We start from the raw sequence: 23,430 nt of genomic DNA, 5'->3' as shown, positions 1-23,430 counted from the left end.
ATTAATAAAACTCCTTCCCTGAACTCCCTGGCTGCACATCGACTGAATCTTCCAACTTTCTGGCCCCATCTCTTCCCACTTCCCTTCCCTCACCTTCTCTGGCCCCATGGCCATCTTTCTCTTCCCAAACTCATCCATGCCTCTGGGTTTCCATAAACTGAAAAGACCCTCTGCTACCCAATGTTTTTATCAATCATATCTCCACAAAGATATCACCTTCTCTGAAAAGCTGCTTCTGATCAATTAGCTTAAAATAGACTCCCAGTAAATCCTAAGAATGCCCTCTGTTTTTACATCAGTATAGTCATATGTTGCTTAATGATGAGGATACGTTTGACAAATATGTTGTAAGGTGAATTTGTCATTGTACAAACATCATACAGTATACTTGCACAGACTTAAATGGTACAGTCTACTACACATCTAGGATCTATGGTATAGCCTATTGCTCCTAGGCTATAAACATGTACAGCATGTTACTGTACTAAATACTGTAGGCAACTGTAACACAATTGTATTTCTGTACCTAAACATATCTAAATATAGAAAAGGTATAGTAAAAATATGACAGTATAATCTTATGGGCCCCCCGTCATAAATGTAGTCTGTTGTTGAACCAAAATTTTATTATGCAGTACATGACTGTACATATACCTGATTTTTATTTTATATTTTCCTCTTCTCCCTAGGTGATAAGCTCCATGAGGACACTTTTTATGGTTTGTTCAATGATACATCTTTAGTATTTAGGATAGTTCTAGATACTTAAATGCATAGAAAAAGTGCATTTGTTGTAATAGCCCAATAGAGAAATAGATACAAGTTATAAACAAAAGCAATTTAAACCAAATAAGTAAAAGTGGGGAACAAGCATATGAAAAAAAATCACTAACATTATTATCAAGAGTACCTTAAAACAAGACACTATTAGAATGCCAGAATTTCAAAGATAAATAATACTCAGTATGGCAAGATATAAATATATTCACTCATGGTGAAAACAGTTCAAACTTTTAGTGGACAATTTGGCTGTGGTTTTCAAAAATTTTTAAGATAAATATCAGGTAAGTGTAACAATTATTTGGTCCAAATAATTGTAAAAAATGATAGTATTCAAAAAGCACTTAAGACTTAGATTTCAATGTCTACAAAAGTTTCATGAGCATTGTAATGAAACCTAATAAGATACTGATGTATGTTTGAAAGGAAAGCTTTCTTATTTCCTTTTTTGTAAGATTAAATGATCAAATTAATGTATTTTCCTCTTAATTCTACCACTTTCAGCGACCTAATTCTGTTCAGTGAAGCCCAAATGGAAGCATTAACACATCACAAAATTCCTCAGTTCCATGGACTGTGGAAACATGTCACAGCCCAGACAAGAGACACTGACTGATTATAAGGGAGAAAACTGCAGCTGGCAAGTGAATGCCTCCTTCATCTGCAGAAGAGGGCATGAGGAAGGAAGTCAGATGCTTCTTTTTTTACAATAAATGCAGGATCAGGAATCTACAAGGTAAATAGACATCACCAGCAGACTCTTTTGGTGAAAGTCACTGTCAGTCTGTCAGAAGATTATGTTACAAGGAGAATAATTTTACTGCTAAGGTGCCCACCCTTGCACTTCAATCACAAAAATGATTTTGCTTCTTTATCAAAACACCTGCAGGTTAAATGAGCAAGAATGTTCTTTGCATTAGAATGAGAAAATCCTTATGTTTTAAATGTAGTAAAGGCCTTAGACATACTCAGTCCAAACCCCTCAGTTTACAGACAAGGAAATTGAGGCACAGAAAGGTGAAATTGTCATGAATGGGCATGAAGTTTGTTGATGTTAGAACTGGAGCAGTTCTACATGCTCTGACTCCTAGGTTACTGCTTGTTTCTCTTAATAACAAAAAGCAATTAAATGTGTATGTTTTCATAATTTAACATGTCCAAATAACTCAATTGATTCCATGAAATGTTTGTCCCAATTTCTGAATATACACCTTCTTGTTTGGACAGCAATTCTTAACTATACAAATTGATAGAGAGCTAAGTATTACACATTGGTCTACGTTTAGACTGCACGTTTCGCTCGTGATGCTTGAAAGGCTCCAAACTCTCATATAAATTTCCATGACAGTAGCCCTAATGTATGAGGAACAATAATAACTTGTATTTTTATAAATCTTTATACTTTAAAAATTACATTTGTCAATATTATCTTATTTGGTTGTCAAAACAACCCTATTGTACCCATTATATTGGTAATAGTACTAGATGTAAACAGCATAAGAAATGAAAGGGAAACCACCCCCGTTGAGCTTAAAATTGCTTTACTTTCATTTACTAATAACAAAACTAATGACATGACAAGGACAAGTACAAGTATCTAACAGAGGTGCTACAGATTAGGAATCAGGAAAACTGCCTAAAAGAAGTGCTACTTGTTCTGAGACTTAAAATATAAACAGATTTTCCATAAATAGAAAGAAACTAGGGGACAGGTACTCTTTGGCTGTCTACCAGATCACGAGCAAACAATGTCAGACTGAAAATAATACACTCTGTCACAAGCCCACCCTCCGCCCCCTCCCCCACATTCTGCCACTCAGGGATTTCCTTGCCTGTCTTTGTATTGAAGAATTTATCTAGATAACTTCTTTGTATCTAGTATCTACAGCCTTGAAGAAAGTTGTGAATATATAGGAAAGTGACTTATAATAAAACCCTAAAAAACAAAAAGGCCATATAAGTGTAAACACTCAGGACTGGTAGAGAGCTGCTTATTTTCCTTCAATAAGCAAATATTTAATTGAACTCTTAACCTGAAAAAAATCCCTGTGCTCTGCCCTTTAAGAGTTGCCAAGAAATATTGGACATTGGCTCTTCTTTCAGTCTGATGAATATTTACTATGTCTGGCACTGGGCTAAACACCTAAGCATTTCATTTATTCATCACAATAACTTCATAGAGAAGTTATAACCCTTCTTTTATAGGTGAGGATATGGAAGCTCAAAGAGGTTAAGGAACTTGCCCAAAGGGATACAGTGGCAGATCTAGGATTTAACATCTATTTCAGAAGTTCTTGCTCATAACCACCATTTTATGCTGCTTCCTCTGTGAACTTAAAAGATAAGTGTGAGGGCACCGCACAAGCACACAAAATATCACAAAAATACTGAGCCATATATGCTATGTGAGAAGAGAAAAATACCATAATGCTAGATTTTGGGATAAGAGAACAGGGATAATCAGAGAACACCTCTTGGGAAAAGTAGGACTAAAACTGGGCCTGGAAGAATGTGAGCAAAAGCTTGGCATTCAGGATGAATGGGAGTGAATGTGAATCTTCAAGAGGTATTTTTAGAAGCAATGAGTAGAGAAGTCCCACTGGAGCAGAAGGGTCACGATTTATAGAATGACACTGTATAAAGATCTCTAGTGAGGCATCTGGCACACCACTACCAGATAGCAAAATGGAAAAGCGCTATGTATGTGTTGTGACGTCATACAGATTTCATAACAGACTTACTCACTGTTGTGATGTTGCCTAAATCCTAGAGAGTGTGAAAGAAAGGGGGGAGCAGCATCTGACAAAGTCCATAAAATATAAAATGTACTATGTTGCAAAATCTTAATTTTTATCTTAGTTATGTGACAAAAATGATTTACAGAGAATAAATCAAGATATGCTCTAAACTAAGCTTCTAGACAGAATTGATGGGGATATTTATGAGGGAGAACATGGGGTTTACAAAGAAATCTCTATTATAATATATGAATGATAATAAAAGTATTTTAAAATAATAGAAGTAGGAATTGTTGTCTATACAAGGGTAAAGTTAAGAAAAGCACTAAAATGGGGGTAAAAATTGAAACTATTTCAGAAGAGAAAAAAAATGGCTACAGGTCAGAGTTTTCTAAGCTGCATATGATTTTGAAAAGTCAGATGATGATAATTTTCCAGCCAAGTCAACAGAAATTCATTTGTAAAAGATTGATTTATAGTGATTTGGTAGCTAAGTTTCACTGAGTCATGAAATACAATTGTATTGGATTTCATAACCACCTGTATGAACTGACATCATACAGGTAAAAAAAATAGGCACTGAAAACTAGGTCTTATATTGATTTTTTCCTTCTAGTTCTAAAATATGGGAGACTCATTTAAGAAATAATCTGTGCTTCATTTGGTGGTGAAAGTCACATTTCAACCATCATGTGGAACTCAGTTCAAATTCTGTTATTGCATCTTCATACACTTTCTTGGTCAAATAACTGTATTCAACGCTGCTCATTTTTACATGTCTACACATTAGTTATATAAAGGGAAACATTCATACTGGGAAAATATGTAGATATTTATTTACTTTTGTTAAAAAAAGGAATGTTTTTACTTTGGAAGATCTACTAGTCTTGTGCACTAGACACTCTTAATTCCTGCCGTGTTTCATGTACACCCAGTCTCCTCTGATGGTGAATCCCTTCGTGGTCTGGTTCCTTTGGTCATAGACCAGTCTCTACCAACTGACTAGTATGCCTTCTGGCATATCTTGAACAATATTATCCCATTTTTAAAAGAATTCTAGGAAAGTCTTTATTTCTCCTTCATGTTTGAAGAACTTGGCTAGAATGCATGGATAAATAAAATGTATGTATACACTATGAAATATTATTCAGCTATAAAAAAGAATGAAATCATGTCATTTGCAACAACATTGATGGAACTGGAGGACATTATATTAAGAGAAACCAGGCACAAAAAGACAAATATCATATGTTCTCACTTATATGGGGGAGCTAAAAATTGATCTCATGGAGATAGAGAGGAGAATAATGGTCTCCAGAGGCTAGGAAACATAGTGGGGAAAGGTTATACAGAGGAGATGGTTAATGGGTGCAAAAATACAGTCAAACAAAAGGAATAATATCCAATGTTTGGTAGCAAAACAGAACAAGTATAGTTTAAAAATATTGTATATTTCAAAATAACTAGAAGAGGGGAATTGGAATGTTCCTAATACAAAGAAATGATAAATCCCTGAGGTGATGAATATACCAATTACTCTGACTTGATCATTACAAATTGTATGGTTATATCAGAACATCAAATATAACACATTAATATGTACAACTATTATGTATCCATTAAAATTAAAAATTTTTTTAAATTAATAAAAAAGCTAGGGCACTATAGCTTGTGCCACTGTAATATCCAATCCCAGAATGCTACTTTTGCCTAGGGGTCAAATCTGTGACTGCTGGCTCCCCCTTGCCTCTGCCAGGTGGGAAGGAGGCAGGGAATCCTGTCACTGGTGTGTGTCCCATGGTTAGGTGACATGCACCCCTTTCACTGCCACCCAGCACCTGCTGCTGTGGCCTGGGGGATCCCACTTAACCACACTTCTTGTGGGACTTGGGTGGAGCAAGCACCATAGCCCTTGACACCCACTACCACTGCCGCTGACTAAAAGGCCCCAAGCAGGATGAAAGCCAGTGCAGCTGCAGCCTTTGGATCTGAGTGAACAGCACGCCACAGACCCATGCCATCTTGCTTATGTGCCTTTGGCACAGAGCCCTGCACTTGCCCTGCTGCATGGCCTCCTTGACCTGCAAGCACATGTGAGCACTGTGCCCTGCAGACCTGCTCCATTCTGCATAGGCACCCTGCCTCATGAGAGTGTGCTATGTCTGCTGTGTCCTGGGTCCCAGCTCTACCGTGCATGTGAGTTGTGACCCACTAGCCAGCTGAACACTGAGGGCTCACTCCCTTCCATGCCTTATGGGCCTGTGGGGTCACTATGCCCTGTGTATCTGCTACACCCTGTACCGCACCCTGCACTGATATTGCCCCTCTCATGTGCCTGGTACCTCAACCATCCAGGCCTGCATGCATGCACACCCTGCCCAGCAGAACCCTTCCATCCCACATGCATACCCTATCCTGCTAGCCAGCCACATCCCACATGTGCATCTGGTGCCAGGGCCTGGCCTTGCCACAGCAGCATAGTGACAATCACAGGGAAATAAGGGAGACATAGCAGAGCAACAGAGCTAAAGGTTCACAGTACATTGCCCACCTCCTGGCTGGTCAAGCTTCTGGAATGAGACTCAAACACATCATCCAGGGATGCATCCCTATCTCCCTATCTTCACTGAGCAACAGAGGTCCCAGCAGAGGAGAACAGGTGTACCATATTGGCTATCTGTTTTGAGCTGAGAGAAAAGACCCCAGATGAGAAGGAACCAGCATAAAAACTCTGGCAACATGAAAAAACAGGCTGTCTCAACACACCCAAAGTTTGGATCAATAAACTCCAACCAAAAGGAAATTGCTGAAATGACAGATCTGAAAATCAGATTATGGATGGCAAGTAAGATGAATGGAATTGAGGAGATGGTAGAAAACCATCTCAAAGAAACAAACAAACAAAAAATTCAGGACATGAATAAAAAATTCACCACAGGCCGGGCGTGGTGGCTCACGCCTGTAATCCTAGCCCTCTGGGAGGCCAAGGCGGGTGGATTGCTCGAGGTCAGGAGTTCGAGACCAGCCTGAGCGAGACCCCGTCTCTGCTAAAAATAGAAATAAAAGTTATCTGGACAACTAAAAATATATATAGAAAAAATTAGCTGGGCATAGTGGTGTATGCCTGTAGTCCCAGCTACTCGGGAGGCTGAGGCAGTAGGATTGCTTAAGCCTGGGAGTTTGAGGTTGCTGTGAGCTAGGCTGATGCCACGGCACTCACTCTAGCCAGGGCAACAAAGTGAGACTCTGTCTCAAAAAAAAAAAAAAAATATTCACCACAGATAGATAACATTAGAAAAAAGATAACAGAACTGAAAGAAATGAAAGAATCATTTAGGGAATTTCAAAGTACAGCAGAAAGCTTTAACAACAGATTAGACCAGGAGAAGAAAGAATTTCCAAGCTTGAAGACAAGGCTTTTGAAGTTACTCAGGTAGTAAAAAATATAGAAAAAAGAACAAAGAGGAATGAATAATCACTGAGAGAAATATGGGACTATGGAAAACAAACAAATATAAGACTTACAGGCTTTCCTGAAGAAGAAGAAGAAAAACCAACAAGCGTGAAAAACCTATTTGAGAGAATAATAGAGGAAAACTTCCCCGGTATTGCTAGAGATTTAAATATCCAGATACTAGATGGTTTCAAACACCTGGATGATTCATAGCAAATAGGACATCATCCAAATACATAGTCATAAGCCTGACCAAAGTCAAAGTGAAGGAGAAAATCCTACAAGGTACTAGACAAAAAGCAATAACTACTTACCAAGGGAAACCCATCAGACTAACAGCAGACCTCTCACAGAGTCTTTTCAAGCCAAAAGGTATTGGGTTACCATTTTTCATCTTCTTAAACAGAATAACTTCCAGCCAAGAATTTTGTGTCCTGCAAAACTAGTTTCATAAGTGAAGGAGAAAGCCTTTCCCAGACAAGCAAACACTAAGGGAATTTGTCACCACTAGACTTGCTCTACAGGAAATGCTTAAAAGTGCTCCATACATAGAAAAGAACAATCAGTTACCACCAATATAAAAATATTCAAAAGTTAAAGCTCATAATTCTTATAAAACAGTAACACAAGGAAGAAAACAAAGCAACTAGGTATCATTCAACATGATAAACAGAACAATATCTCTCCTATCAATAATAACATTGAATGTAAATGGTCTTAATGCTGCATTTAAAGGATATAGATTAGCTAAATGGATGGCAGAACACACCCTAAATATATTCTGTCTCTAAGAAACCCGTCTAATTCACAAGGATACTCATAGACTCAAGGTAAAGGGATGGAAAAAAATATTCCATGCAAGTGGAAACCAAAGGTGAGCAGGAGTAGCTATTCTCAAATCAGATAAAATAGACTTTAAATCAACAATGTTAAAAAAAAAGACAAAGACAGTCATTAAAGGAAGCAATACAGCAAGAAGATATAACAATCTTAAATATATATACACCTAACACAGGAGCTCCCAGATTCATAAATCAATCTAACCAAAGAAATAAACAGCAACATCTTAATTTTGAGGGACTTCAACACTCCACTAACAGAACTGGACAGACCATTGAGGCAGAAGATCAACAAAGAAACACTGGACTTAAACAGGACTCTAGAACAAACAGATTTAACAGACATCTACAGAACATTCTACACCCAAACTGCAGAATATACTTTCTTCTCATCAGCACATGGGATATTATCCAATGTATATCATTTATTAGCCCACAAAACAAGTCTCAGCAAATTCAGAAAAAGTAAAATCTTTCCATGTATCTTCTCAGATCATAGTGGAATAAAGCTAGAAAATAACACCAAGAGGAAATCTCAAATCCATACAAAGTCATGGAAATTAAACAACCTGCTGCTGAACAATCCTTGGGTCAAGGATGAAATTAAGATGAAAATAAAAGATTTTCCAAATTGAATGATAATCATGACACAAGCATTCAAAATCTATGAGATACAAGAAAAGCAATGTTAAGACGAAAATTCATGACCTTAAATGCTTACATCAAAAAGACAGAAAGATTACAAATTAACCACCTAATGTCACACCTCAAGGAACTAGAAAAAGAACAAACCAAAAGCAAAGCTAGTAGCATAAAGAAATTAAAAAGCTCAGGGCAGAACTAAATGAAATCAAAACCAAAAAAAAAAAATACAAAGCATCAACAAAAAGTTGGTTCTTTAAAAAGATGAACAAAATTGATAGGTCTCTAGCTAGATTAAACAGAAATAGGATAGAAAGTACCCAAATACACTCAACCACAAATTAAAAGGGAGACATTACAACTAATACCACAGAAACACAAAATATCATATGTTAATACTATTAATATGAAAATCCCTATGCAAATAAACTAGAAAAGGTACAGGAAATGGATAAATTCCTGGAAACACACAAGCACCCAAGCCTTAATGAGGAAGAAATAAAAATTCAGAATAGAACAATAACATGCAGTAAGACTGAAGCAGTAATAAAAAATATTCCAATAAATAAAAGCTCCAGACTAGACAGATTCACAGCTGAATTCTATGAGACCTACAGAAAAGAATCAATACCTATACTACAGAAATTATTCCATAATATTAAGAAGGGAATCCTCCCTAACTCATTCTACAAAGCCAGTATCACCTTGATACCAAAGCCAGGAAAGGACACAAGAAAAATAGAAAACTACACATCAATATCTCTAATAAACAGTGATGCAAAAATCCTCAACAAAATATTAGGAAACCAAATTCAGCAGCACATCAAAAAGATAATTCATCACAATCAAGTGGGTTTCATCCCAGGATGCAAGGATGGTTTAACATATGCAACTGAATAAATGTGATTCACCATATAAAGAGAAGCAAAAACAAAGACCAAATTTTCATCCCAATAGATGGATGAAAAGAGTCAATAAAATCCAGCACCCTTTCAAAACAAAAACCCTCAATAAAGCAGGTATAGAATTAATGAACATACCTCAAAATGATAAAAGCTATATAAAACCACAGCCAATAGCATACGAAATGGGAGAAAGTTGAAAGCATTCCCCCTAAGAACTGGAGTAAGACAAAAGTGCACATTGTCAACATTTCTATTCAGCATAGTACTGGAAGTCCTAGCCAGACCAATCAGGCAAGGGAAAGAAACAAAGAGTATCTAAATCAAAAAAGAGTAGGTCAAACTTTTACTTTTCACTGACGATGTGATCTTGTATCTAGAACACCTTAAAGACTCTGCCAAAAGACTCCCAGAATTGATAAATTCAGCAAAGTTTCAGGTTATAAAATCAGTATACACAAATCAGTAGCATTTCTATAAACACCTTAAAGACTCTGCCAAAAGACTCTCAGAATTGATAAATTCAGCAAAGTTTCAGGTTATAAAATCAGTATACACAAATCAGTAGCATTTCTATAAACACCTTAAAGACTCTGCCAAAAGACTCTCAGAATTGATAAATTCAGCAAAGTTTCAGGTTATAAAATCAGTATACACAAATCAGTAGCATTTCTATATACTAATAAACATCAAGCTGAGATTCAAATCAAGGACTCAATACCATTTACAATAGGTACAAAGAAAATAAAATACCTAGGAATATACTTCATCAAGAGGTGAAAGATCTCTACAAGAAGAACTACAAAAAACTGATGAAAGAAATCGTAGATGACAAATGTAAAACCATCCCATGCTTGTGGACTGGTAACATTAACATCATTAAAATCTCCATACTGCCCCAAGTGATTTACAGATTCAATGCAATCCCAATCAAAATACCAATGTCGTATTTCACAGATCACCAAAAAATAATTCTATGCTCCATTTGGAACAGAAAAGAGCCCAAATAGCCAAAGCAATCTTAAGCAAAAGGAACAAATCTGGAGGCATCGTATTACCTGATTTCAAATTATACTGCAAGGTTATAGTAACCAAAATGCATGATACTGGTAAAAGTAGAGACATAAAATATGGTATATGTATATAATGGAACACTACTCAATTACAAAAAACAATGGTGATCTAGCACCTCTTATATTATCCTGCATAGAGCTTGAGCCCATCCTCTGAAGTGACGTATCACAAGAATGGAATAAGCACCACCTGTACTCGCCATTAAATTGGCACTAACTGATCAACACTAAGGTGCTCACATGGTGGTAATATTCACTGGGGGTTGGGAGGTGGGGGTGGGTAAACTCATAACAAATGGATGCTGTGAGCATTGTATGAGGGAAGGGCACACCTCCAATCCTGGCTTGGGTGAGGCAAAGTCACAACATGTAACCAAAATGTTTGTACCCTCATAATATCCTGAAATAAAAAGAAAACAAAAGTAGAGACATAGACCAATGAAACAGAATAGAGAACCCAGAAATAAAACCTACCTACAACCAACTGATTTTTGACAAAGCAGACACCAACCTACCTGGGAGATAGGAAGCCCTATTTAATAAATGGTGCTGGAAAAACTGGATAGCTACATACAAAAGAATGAAACAGAATCGCTATCTTTCACCATATACAAAAATTAATTTAAGATGGATAAAAGATTTAAATGGAAGGATGAAACCATAAAAATTCTAGAAGAAAATGTACGAAAAACTCTTACAGACATAAGCCTAGGCAACAAATTTATGACTAAGATCCCAAAGGCAAATACAGCAATAACAAAAATAAATAAATGGAACATAATTAAATTAAAAAGCTCTGCACAGCAAAGGAAATTATGAGCAGAGTAAATAGATAACCTACAGAATGGGAGAAATATTCATAAATTATACCTCCAACAAAGGGCTAACATCCAGGATCTGTAGAACTTAAACAAATTAGCAAGAAAAAGCCAAACAATCCCATTAAAAAGTGGGCAAAAGATGTGAACAAAATTTTTTCAAAAGAACATAGAAAAATGGCCAAAAAACATGAAAAAATGCTCAACATCATTAATCATCAGGGAACACAAATTAAAACCACAGTGAGATATTACCTTACCCTGGTCAAATGGCCATTATTAAACAGTCAAAAAACAATACCTGCTGGCATGGATGTAGCGAGAAAGGAACACTTATACACTGTTGCTGGGACTGCCAAATAGTACAACCTCTATGGAAAACAATATGGAGATTCCTCAAAGAAATAAATGTAGACTTACCATTCGACCCATCAATCCCACTACTGGGTATCTACCCAAAGGAAAAGAAGTCATTTTCTCAAAAAGACGCCTGCACTTGAATGTATATTGCAGCACAATTCACAATTGCAAAGATATGGAATAAGCCTAAGTTCCCATCAAGTCATGAGTGGATAAAGAAAATGTGGTATATGTATGCACCACAAAATACTACTCAGGTATGAAACAATATCTTTTGCAGCACCGTGGATAGAACCGGAGACCATTAACCTAAGTTAAGTATCTCAAGAATGGAAAAACAAAAACCACCTGTTACTCTCTCACAATTGGGAGCTAAACTATGGGCACACAAAGAGGTGGAAAGGGCATTGGAAACCAAGAAGAGGGGAGAGTGGGAGGGGTGAGGGCTAAAATTTTACCTATCAGGTATAAGGAACACTATTCTGGTGACAGGCACACTAAAAGCCCCAATTTAAGTATTATAGAAGGTATCCATGTAACAAAAACATTTGCAGCCCTTAATGTTTCGAACTTTGAAAATAAATAAATAAAAGGTAAAACTAATAAAAAAAGAATTCTGGTGAAGAAAGTTGATTTCATAACAACTTCTAGAATTCTATTGCAATATTCGACATCCGTCACTATTAGAAAATTCTTCTTTTTGAGCTAAATTCCTTACAGTAAAATCCAAATTCATTTCCTCTTTATTCTCAGCTGAGACAGATATCAGCTGGTTTAAATTCTTTGTGAAGGGAAGGGGAAAGGGTTCTTCTAGAAGTCAAAATTCAGCTTTCTCTTTACCCAGCAGAGAAACAACCCCTATTTCTTTAAACTTTTCTAGCAACCTTTTAATTTGTTTTGTTCTCCCACTTAATACCTAGAAAATGTTATGGCTCTCCTGCCTCCATCCAAACACCTGCTAAGTCTTCTAACAGTCAGCACTGAGTCTGGTCAGGCAGAGGTGAGTGAGTCATCACCTGCCTCAGGGTTTCCAGGTGGTAGAATGCAAGGAAATTTATATGCAAGGTCAGTGAAGGAACTTCTCACACAGGGCAATCACAAAGAACAAAAAGGAATCATTGTTACCATCAATTTTCTAGCCCCACCTCTAACTATCCCAGTTTGGGCAGATACAGATATAGCACCCAAGCAGAAGACAAGAGATTTACCACAACCTGGATTTTTCTTTATGCAATAGGATTGAGGCCAAGTAATCTTTGTCCATTTGCTTCATTGTGGTCTCAGCATGGTGTTCTGATTATACCTGGTGATTATGAGGATGACCCTCACACAGCCTCAAATCTAGTTTGAATTCTAGATCTTCAATAAAGAGCTGGATAACCTTACAGTATTTTCTTCTCTAAGTTTTGGATATCTCTTGTGTAAAATGAAGGTCATAATATACGTCTCAAAAACTTGTGATTATTAAATTATGTGTGATAATGACTGTAAATTTCCCAAAACATAGAAAAATGCAGGAAATATTCTCCATGTCTCTCTATAGTTGTACAATCTAAAAGTGGACATAAAGCTTTAGCATTGACATAAGAGCTGTAGCTCCTTTTATGTCCCTGTTCCTATTTATAAAACCCAACCTCGTGATTGTTTCTTTACTGCAGTGCTTCACTCTCCACTCGTAGTCACCTTGCATCCAGGTTGCCCCTAGATTTTTTTTTTCTGCTACATTTGCATGAAGGAAGTTTTTCTGTTTTTTATTTTTGAGATTTTGGTGTTTTACTTTAAAACAATGCATTGAAAGTCTACATTTGTTTATTCTGAGTCTTCTTTGAGTTACACACATGTATACCTCACTGTACCCATTTAGAGCTTTATGCAATGACCCAGTTCGTTGATTCTCTAACTTAAGTTCTTTACGAAATGGAGAAAGAAATTAAGAGAAGGCAAAATCTAAGTGGTATAAAAATACCTCTGGAAAAATATCATCATTCTTGCAAAAAAAAAAAAATGGCATTTTTTCATTGAAATTTCCACATGCAGGACGCAGGTTCACAGAGGCAGCCCTATCACATCTGTTCATTATCCCTACCTATGTGGTATTGATACATAATCAAGACTGGAAAGATTTTATCTAGCAACAAATTCAGAAAAAGTACTCCAAAATACCCCCACACATACACAGACACACTAAAACTGTATATACTTTTTAACGGTAATACTCAGAGTTGTCAAGAGTTCATGCTGACAGTATGACAAACTGTTCCCGTGTTTTTGGTGGAAAATTTGTAATATCAATGCCACAAATAATATTAAAATTATGTTCATATCCTTTGACTCAGAAAATAATTTTATTATCCAACAAGTTTTAGTTCTGAAGATCTTCATCACAGCACATAATTGGAAACAATAACAAACAAAAACAAAAAAAAATTTGTGTCCAACAAAAGGAGGTTGTTTGATCATTATGTACTTATAAAAAGACTATATGCAACCATTTTTGAGGATGATTTACAATTGTATTCAATGTTATGGAAAATATTTATGTCATATTGTTAAGTGCAAAAATGGTTAAAAATAGTATAAAAATGTAGTATAAAATAGTAATATAAAGCCAATTTTTAAAAATGTATATTTATACATTTACATATATTTAGAAAGTTTAAAGAATATGCATAAAAATGTTTACAGTGGTTTTCTTAAATGATAGAATTATGTGTAATTATGTCTTTCTATTGTCTTTATCTTCTAATTTATCTACAATAATCATGTATTACTTTGTTAATAAAAATAAGTTTGAAATAAAAATGCAGAGGAATGAAAACTGAATACTATGCCAAACATAGCTAGTACAGGGTATTTGGGAAATTTTCCCAGAAGGAAACTGAACCTCTCATAATGCCTATGTAACAATTTTTCTTCCTAAAGGAAATAAGAAATGCTAATGTGTTAGTGACTGCTCTTAAGCAAAGTTGACCACAGGCCATGTGCTACTCCCTGTGATAGCTACATACCTGTATTGAAAGAGCATGTGTAGCATACACAGATTTCCTGTTAGAAATCCTGAAATTGGTGTTAGTCCCCCAAATTTATTAAAGAAGCAGTTTGTCATCCTCCCCATTTCCTTTCCTTTTAAATGTAAGGATTAATGACGTTGAGTCTGGGAGATGTAGATTTAATAATCTACTGAGCCTCTGCTCTAAGAAAAGACATAAAAGGCTCAGGACACCCTGTCTGTCTACTGTAAATTTCCTACAAAAGCTTGTCTGCAGGCCTGGTCATCTCTTCTCCAACACAAGGAAGCACTTCAGGTTGAGGCCAGGATCGTTGGCCCATTGATGACTTCCCTTTCAGCAAAAGGCTAGAAAGCAGAGTGAATAGTGTCTAAATATCTTTTTGGCATTATTTTTTGTTTGTTTGTTTGTTTTTTGTTTTTTTTGTTTTTTGAGACAGAGTCTCGCTTTGTCGCCCGGGCTAGAGTGAGTGCCGTGGCATCAGCCTAGCTCACAGCAACCTCAAACTCCTGGGCTTAAGCGATCCTACTGCCTCAGCCTCCCGAGTAGCTGGGACTACAGGCATGCGCCACCATGCCCAGCTAATTTTTTCTATATAGATTTTTAGCTGTCCAAATCATTTCTTTCTATTTTTGGTAGAGACGGGGTCTCACTCTTGCTCAGGCTGGGGCATTATTTTTAATAGGGAATAATGCTGAATAAAACCTGTTTAACCAGCTTCAATGTCTTGGTGTCCTGAACATTCTGTCTATTGAAGTTAAAAGACATCAAAGTTTTACTTGGTCCATGAAGGATAAGCAACACTAACGTCTCATGACACTAAATCAGTGGCATAAAACAGCATTTATGGAGACCTTACGTTTCAATCATCTTATTTAATCTTTACTAGAACTTTGTTCCCTCATTTTGTTACAATTATCTCCATTTACAAAGGAAACTGAGGTCTAGAGAAAAAAAAATAACTTGGCCAAAAAAATTGTCAAAGCTGAGATTTGAATTCAGATGTGTCTGACCCTAAAGTCTGTGGTTCTTAATTACTTACATCAGGATGTTTTCTGTTTCAGACTCTTTTCTACACATTATCTATTTCCTCATTCTTCTTTACTTTTTAAAAAACAGTGACTTTCATTTGGGATGACTGGGTATAGTGAAAGTCATCTCCCTTCCAAGGCTCCCTTGCAACTAGACAAGCTAAGTGACCTAATTCCAGGCAATGAGATTTAAGCAGAAGTTGCCAGGTGAGGCTTCTGGAAACATTTTGAAAAAGTCAGATGGCAGATGGCCTGCTTCTTGGGCTTTTTGTCCCTTCTTCTATTTTTATGCCAGTAAATGGACTTGAGCCTGGAGGTGCAGCAGCCATGTCATAACAATGAGGGGTCAAATATGAGGATTGTATTAGTCAGTTTTCTTTTGCTTATAATAGAATACCTGAAACTGGGTAAGTTATAAAGAAAAGGAATTTATTTCTTACATTTATGGAGGCTGAAAAGTCCAAGGTCAAGGGGCAGCATCTGGTGAGAGCCTCCTTGCTGGTGGGGACTCTCTGCAGAGTCCCAAGGGGGCGCACGGCATCTGATGAAGGGGCTGAGCATGCTAGCTCAGGTGTCTCTTCCTCTTCTTATAAAGCCACCAGTCCCGCTCCCATGATAACCCAAACAAAATTTATATGATGAAGCCCTAACCCCCAATGTGGCTATATTTGGAGATAGGGCCAATAAGGAGATACTCAAGGTTAAATGAGGTCATAAGGGTGGGGGCCTGATACAGTAAGATTAGAAGCCTTATAAGAAGAGACACTGGAGATCTCATACACTCTGTGAGCAGGAATCAAGGAAAGGACATGTAAGGACACACTGAGAGGTGACTATCTGCAAGCCAGGAAGCAAGTCATTCACCAGACACAAATCAGCTGGAACCCTGATCTTGAATTTCCCATCCTCCATAACTGTGAGAAAATAAGTTTCTGTGGTTTAAACCACCTAGTCTATAGCATTTTTTTAGAGTAGCCTGAGCAGACTAATATAATACTCTATATGACATTTCACAATAAAATTTCCAGGATGAGAGCCAGGAGTTTTGACTGCCTCTAACTAGCTGTGACCTTGAGCTGTGTATCATTCTCCTTTGTTCATGTTCAAAATATGGGGTTCATACTAGAAGATCTTTAAGGTTCCTTATAGCATAAGCATTTGGTGATTCTAGAACAATATGAATCAGCACTCTTTCATAATCTAGAGCTTCGTGTCAAAACATTTTTCATATTCTCAGTATTCAAAGTAGGCATCTGCTTAGCAGTTTTTTTTTTCAACAGCTTTTTCCTTTCCCAATCTGATTTCTTTTACAAGTGTATTACTGTAGGAGAAGAGAAAGCATTTGTTGTGCAACCATTTAAAATTTATCTTGCCTGCAGATTCATTTTTGCCAATACTCATTTTTAGGTATGCAGTCACTGAAAAGCAGGGAACAAGACACCTCCCTGCAGAAACAGCCAACATACTAAAAAAAACAAGTCCACCTACAGAACAAGTTCATTAGGTGAACCTGAACTAATAGAAAGACATACTGCCCAGCATCATTGGACTGACATTCAGCAGGGTACAGCTGTTTCCTTAGCCCTCCAAGTAGCTACTTTTAGCCACCTTTTGCTCAGTGGAATTAATTCAACCCTATTACTAAGCACTTGGTCTCCTCCTATTTAACCCCACTTTTTATGTCTTTTACATTATCAGTAAAAAATACCATTTAACCCAATCAAAATAGATTTTACCCAGGGTCAAAAGGAAATTAGGGCATGAAGGAAAAATGCCTTTAATTCAAAGGACATGAGAATCTCTGACAGCAAATGTAGTGAATTTAAAAGACCTTAGATTTAGTTCTATGAAACCTAACTAGGGCTTGGTTCTGCCTTTTTCTAACCATGACCGTGCAAGTTCCTGCACTGCCTGGATTCCATTTTCCTTCTCTGTAAAGTGAAGGGGTTGGCTGGATAATCTCTGAGGTCTCTGATTGTGGGTCTATAAGGCTAGCCCAGGTTTTCTGTGTCGTGGTAGGAAATGTTCTTTCACACCACTGTGCATTACAGAGTCCTGGTTGGACCTGCACTTCACCTGGATTCAGATCATACGGAGGAGTTTTCCAACGGCTTTGTCGATACTCTTATAGTAATATCCTCAATCTACAGGAGAGGTAACATTACAGAATGGTGAAAAACAAGTACTCTGGAACCAGAGTGTCCTGGGCTCAAATTCTGACTCCCCTACTTACTAGCTCTGGGACTTTGGGTAAGTCATTCAACTTCTCTATGCCTTGCCTCCCTCATCTATAAAATAGAGGTAATAGTAACCACCTCTTAGAGTTGTAAGAATTAAATTATTTCAATATATGCAAATATCAGCATATAGTAAGCACCATATGAGAGTCTATTATTTATTTTGGTAGCATTTCTTGAGGCCTACATGCTAGGTACCAAACGAAGCCCTTTACTTTCATTATCTCATCTCCTTTTGTCTTCAGAAACCCGCAATGTGCCATTTCACAGATGATAACCTAAGGCTTGGAAATGTTGCTCATGTGCCCACATACAGTAAATGAGAGAGAAGAAATACAGCCTGGGCTGTCAGACTCCGAAGTCCACAGTCCCACTCAATATGCTGAGTACAAGCCTGTAGGGGTGAGTCAGGTGGGTCCAGGAGACCATAGAGAGGGGTACATGCTATGCCTATGTGGGATGCTGAGCAAGGCCCGGTCAAAGAAGTGCCAATAACACAACCTAGTAAATGTTACTGGGCATCTTATCTGCTCTCAGGCCAGGGTGTTCAAGATAAGTCTCACATATGATGCTATTAAATGTGCTGGCAAAGGCTCCTGTAACCCAGGATACTTCCTTCACTGATACCTGAAATTTTGCCATTAGCAAGACATTACTTTTCTCTTTCTCCTGAAAAGAAAGATGGCCCTGGGAGAGGTCACCCACTGAAGCCTTGACATCCTAACATGTTTTGGTTTTGCAGATCTTTCTGAAAGCAGTGGGCAGCTGTAGGTATCATGATGCCAAGGAGATGAGGGGCTGGAAGCAGAGGATTGCAGGAAAGGTCAGTTTTGTCAATGCTACAATGCAGCTGGGGCCCAGGGGCTTCCCCTCATCATCCTTGGATCACTAACAAACACCTTCTGATGGAGAATAAGTCCTTATGTCCATTATTCAAAATCTTCACGGGGCATTTTGGCAAGAGGACTTCTGAGAGGGAATAGGATGGGCATGGAAGATAGGCATATTCAATGAGAACATGATGGCTGAATATATTAATATAAATAAATAAAATAGAAAGGGAAAGTTTACAAAGAACCTGAGTGGAAATCATTCTCTGAAATCTCCCTTCATCTATATCGAGTATTTCTTTCCCTATTTCTGCGTATGAAGAAATATATAATTTAATTAATAGTTTAAAAATAAGAATGTGCCAGCATCCAGTTCTCCATTTTGGTATTAAATCACTATTAATTTTTACCAATAAAAACCAAGAAAGGAGACATTATTTCTGAGAAGCCCAATATTAGGAATCCAGCATTTTAGACAGGCCTAGGCTATGATATTGCAGTGCAGAGTAAGTCATTTGTAGGACTAGAGCCCCTCTGAGATTCCAATTCCAAAAGCTTCAAGGTGATGAACCACATAGGTATTGTTGATTTGGCCCTTCCAATGGCACCTTGCCAAGTTCTATGGTTGCCATATCATAGCTTCCAATATCTCTGAGTAATTACAGAGAGATGATAGCAGAAATGGACAAACTCAAATAAGTCACTTTCTATTCTCCACTTTTCCCACTATCACCAGCAGACAGAGAGAGATAAGAATTATATCCTATGGGCCGGGCGCGGTGGCTCACGCCTGTAATCCTAGCCCTCTGGGAGGCCGAGGAGGGTGGATCGCTCGAGGTCAGGAGTTTAAGACCAGCCTGAGCGAGACCCTGCCTCTACTAAAAATAGAAATAAAAATTATCTGGACAACTAAAAATATATATAGAAAAAATTAGCCAGGCATGGTGGCGCATGCCTGTAGTCTCAGCTACTGGGGAGGCTGAGGCAGTAGGATCGCTTAAGCCCAGGAGTTTGAGGTTGCTGTGAGCTAGGCTGACGCCCCGGCACTCACTCTAGTCCGGGCAACAAAGTGAAACTCTGTCTCCAAAAAAAACAAAAAAAAAAAGAATTATATCCTATGAATCAACATAATCTCTTTGTCTTCCAGAATGTACATGCCAGGAAAAATCAGGTCTTTGGGGACAAATTAATGGAAAAGAGCCCATGCACTAAATGAGCTCATATGTTTCTGAAAGAGTCAAACCTGCAAAGGAATGATTACAGCTGTGTACAGGGTGCTGAAGTGCAGGCCAGAGGAGGGAGTGCCTACACCCAATTGAGAAGGATAAGAAAGGCTTCTCCAAGGAAGGAACATCAATACTAGTTTTCAAAGAAGTTGGGTCTTTTGATTCTGAAGGATCAGAAAGGGCATAAAACCTATATCTTTGACATATGTCTGTTTTCTGGAGCCATTGTAAAATAGGAGTAATTATAGATTTTTTTTGTTAACACAAGTAAAAGGAGCAGGATAAACAATAAAATGTATGACAATTCACACACACACACATGCTTGCACATACCTGTGTGTGTATCACACATGAAAAAAGTTATCTATAATGTAAGTTAATATAGATATATTTTATATGCCCATTAATGATGAAACTATTTTATTTCCTTACACTTCCTCACCTATAATATATCACCTCCTTATGGTGTGTTGAATCTATTCATTACCATTAGTTTAATTCAAGTCTTCATTGGCTCTCTCCTTGACTATTGCAACATCCTTCAATGTGGTCTCACCACATCTACTGTTATTCCTCTCCAATCCATTCTCAACCTAGAAATCATAGTTCTCTTAAACATAATTGGATCAATTTATTTACTGGCTCAGATCCTTTTAGTGGCTTCCTCTAACACTTAAGATAAAATCCAAAACTCATTCATGGCTTGAAATGTCCCATGTGACCTCCAGCCTCCCTGTCTTGCCAGCCTTACTCTTCTTGCCACTTTGTCAGTTCACTTTTGCAGCCACATTGGACTTTTTGTTTTCAAATTTAGCAAGTGCTTTCCATGCTTGGAACTCCTTTACTTCCTTCTGCCTTTTCTGGGCTTACTGCTATTCATCATCCAGATTCCAGACTCTCAGCTCTGTCTCTTACTCATGGAGGTCCTCCCTGACCATCCTATATAAAGTGGCACCCACCTTGGTTCCATCATCACATCCTGTGAAGTTCATTCCCTTCATAGAACCAATATACAGATAAATACATAACCATGTATTTATCCATGTGATTATTTGCTTAATGCCTATATACTGATGTGTGCACTTTCTGAAGGTAAGGATCATATCCATATCAGCTTTGTCCAGCAGAGTGCCTGGGCAGTGTTCCAACTCAATAACTCTTGTTGGATGAATAAATTCACTCACAAGTAATTGTTGACCAATCCAGGCAGCAAATACAATATATGATTAGTCTTCCTGATAAACTCTTTGTCCCACTGAAGTGTGATTACATTGGATTTCAAGAGGTATGTATCACTGCCATTTTACAGCCTCTGCAAGTGTCAGCACGTGCATGTGTACTATCTGTATTTCATTAAAATTATGTATATATATTTAAAAATATCATATATAATTCAAAACATGGATATCCTTAGATATTATTTTCTCCATAACCCCCACTTTACAGTTGAGATCCAGAAAAGTAAGGAAACCTTCTCAAGGTCACAGAGGAAGTCAGTTGGCAATACCACACTGAAACCCAGAGCTCCTAATTTGTGGGATACCACTTTTTCTACCATATTGTCACATTAAAAATTCTAGGTTACCTCTAAGAATTCTACACAAAAAGAGAAATATAGCAGGAGAAAAAACAGTCTTGAAATTTACTTTAGGATTATAACATTCTAGGAAAGTACAGACAAATTCATCTTCACCCACTGCTCAATGACATAATCAATGGAATGTGTACCATTCAGCACTCAAGCCTTAACTGATTAAATCAGTACTTAGAGAAGCAAATAGTGTTTAACTCTTCTAAATCCTGAAGCATTATGTGATGTTTTAGTAGTTATTATGGAGCAACTTTCTTCAAAAGAGATAAAGGAGGTCTTGGAAGAAACAAAGCACACTAGGATCTCCTCTAATTTACTATCGTTGTGTTGACTAGAAAAGTGGCGAGAATTTCCATCTGTGATCATTAGTAATGCCAATAGTGGTAATTACAGTCTAAAAAATACCTAACAAAGAAAGTTTAAAACACATAACAGGCAGATAAATTTTTGTGCATATATTTATCTCCCTCTTGGAAGTATAAGGAACTTCACAGTGGGGCTAGTCCAACCATTAAATCACTCTGCACCACAATGTCACAGCCCAGACTTGAGTAAAACCTCTTGCTTCTTGATATTGAACTTCTCAGAAATTAGTTGCCCCCTTCTTAGTCTTTTCTTGGTGAAATTAATAAAAATTTAATACAAAAAATAAGAATCTCTGAGGTTTTCCCTTTTAGAAATACCAAATAACTTTATTATTAATAAACTATAGCAAAAGGTAAGTTCACTAATGGGAAGAAATAGCATATCATAAAGTTTTCTCTATATCTTAGCATAATATTGGATTTTACCTACCATGGTATTTTAAAAAAATGTATTAAAAGTTAAAAAGCTAGTTAACTAATTCTCAATTGTTCAATCTTCATTTTCTCTTGAATATCTGACATCCTCCACTTACTTTTCTTAAGAAATTTTATTTCATTATTTACTTTCAGGAGCAACAACAACATTGTAACTCATAAATGCATTGACTGATAGAATTCCTCACAAAGTTATTTGACTTTTTCTTAGAAAAAAAAGGAAGAAAGAAATGGAAGGAGGGAGGTAGGGAAAACTAAACCCTTGAGCCTCAGAAAATAATCGAAAATAAAATTAAATTTTTTTAACCAAGTCTCAAGATCTTGAGCCATAGCAGTGTGATTTGAAACTTTCTGGTGGTAGAGTTCTCCATGACTTCCCATTACACTAATCATCTTAATAATATAATGAAGCATCAGGTTGAGTACTGATGATTGGAATTTCTTTTCCTATAATAGCCTTTCTAAAGCTAATACTTCTGAAAATTTATTGTCTGACTACCAAAAATGTCTAGCTTGGGAAATGGATGTCTGTGCTCTGGGTGATATTTTTGTTCTGGATAGAAAAACAAAAAATTTTGACATCTATGACTCTAGCCTTTGGAGTCTGGACTCAGGTGAAACTATGACTCTGAGATGACAACCTGACTTTCCTAGGGAGTCAGAAAGTTGCACCCACACAATATTCATAAATCAAGCCAGGTCTTTTTGGCATTGTAGAGGAAGTCTCTGCAATATGGATATCCAAATACTGGCCACACAGGACAGTCCCAGGCTAAAGTTTGTGACCTTTAACAACATGCTGCTGCCATCCTAACATGACCTTCTATCTCAAATAGGCACAGAGTAGCGTAGCTTAATGAAGAAGTGGTTTTGAGGTTCAGCTCAAGGTGAACCAGAGGCCACAAATCCCTGCCATCTTCCCAAGATACTTCATGCAGCCTCTCTGAGTGAATTACAGAATGCCTCCAAGAGAGGTTCTGGCTTTACGCTGCACACAACCTCTTCATGGAAGGCTTCAATTCACATAGGACAAATGCTGAGTGGTGTTTTGTAGTATAAATAAAATTGATTTCTCTGCCCCAAATATACTCAAGTACACAC

The 23,430-nt window shown here is 37.2% G+C and overlaps 1 protein-coding gene across 2 annotated transcripts in view; it reads right to left on the bottom strand.

The window, feature by feature from the left end:
* The window catches only part of GRM1 (glutamate metabotropic receptor 1), a 365,790-nt gene that overhangs the window by 242,301 nt on the left and 100,059 nt on the right, over window positions 1–23,430 (bottom strand). The gene's annotated exons all lie outside the window — the stretch shown is intronic.

This window comes from Lemur catta, chromosome 2 (assembly GCF_020740605.2).
Source record: "Lemur catta isolate mLemCat1 chromosome 2, mLemCat1.pri, whole genome shotgun sequence".
Lineage (NCBI taxonomy): Eukaryota > Metazoa > Chordata > Mammalia > Primates > Lemuridae > Lemur > Lemur catta.
The sequence above is the reverse complement of the archived record's forward strand: the minus strand, read 5'-3'. Positions and strand labels throughout refer to the sequence as shown.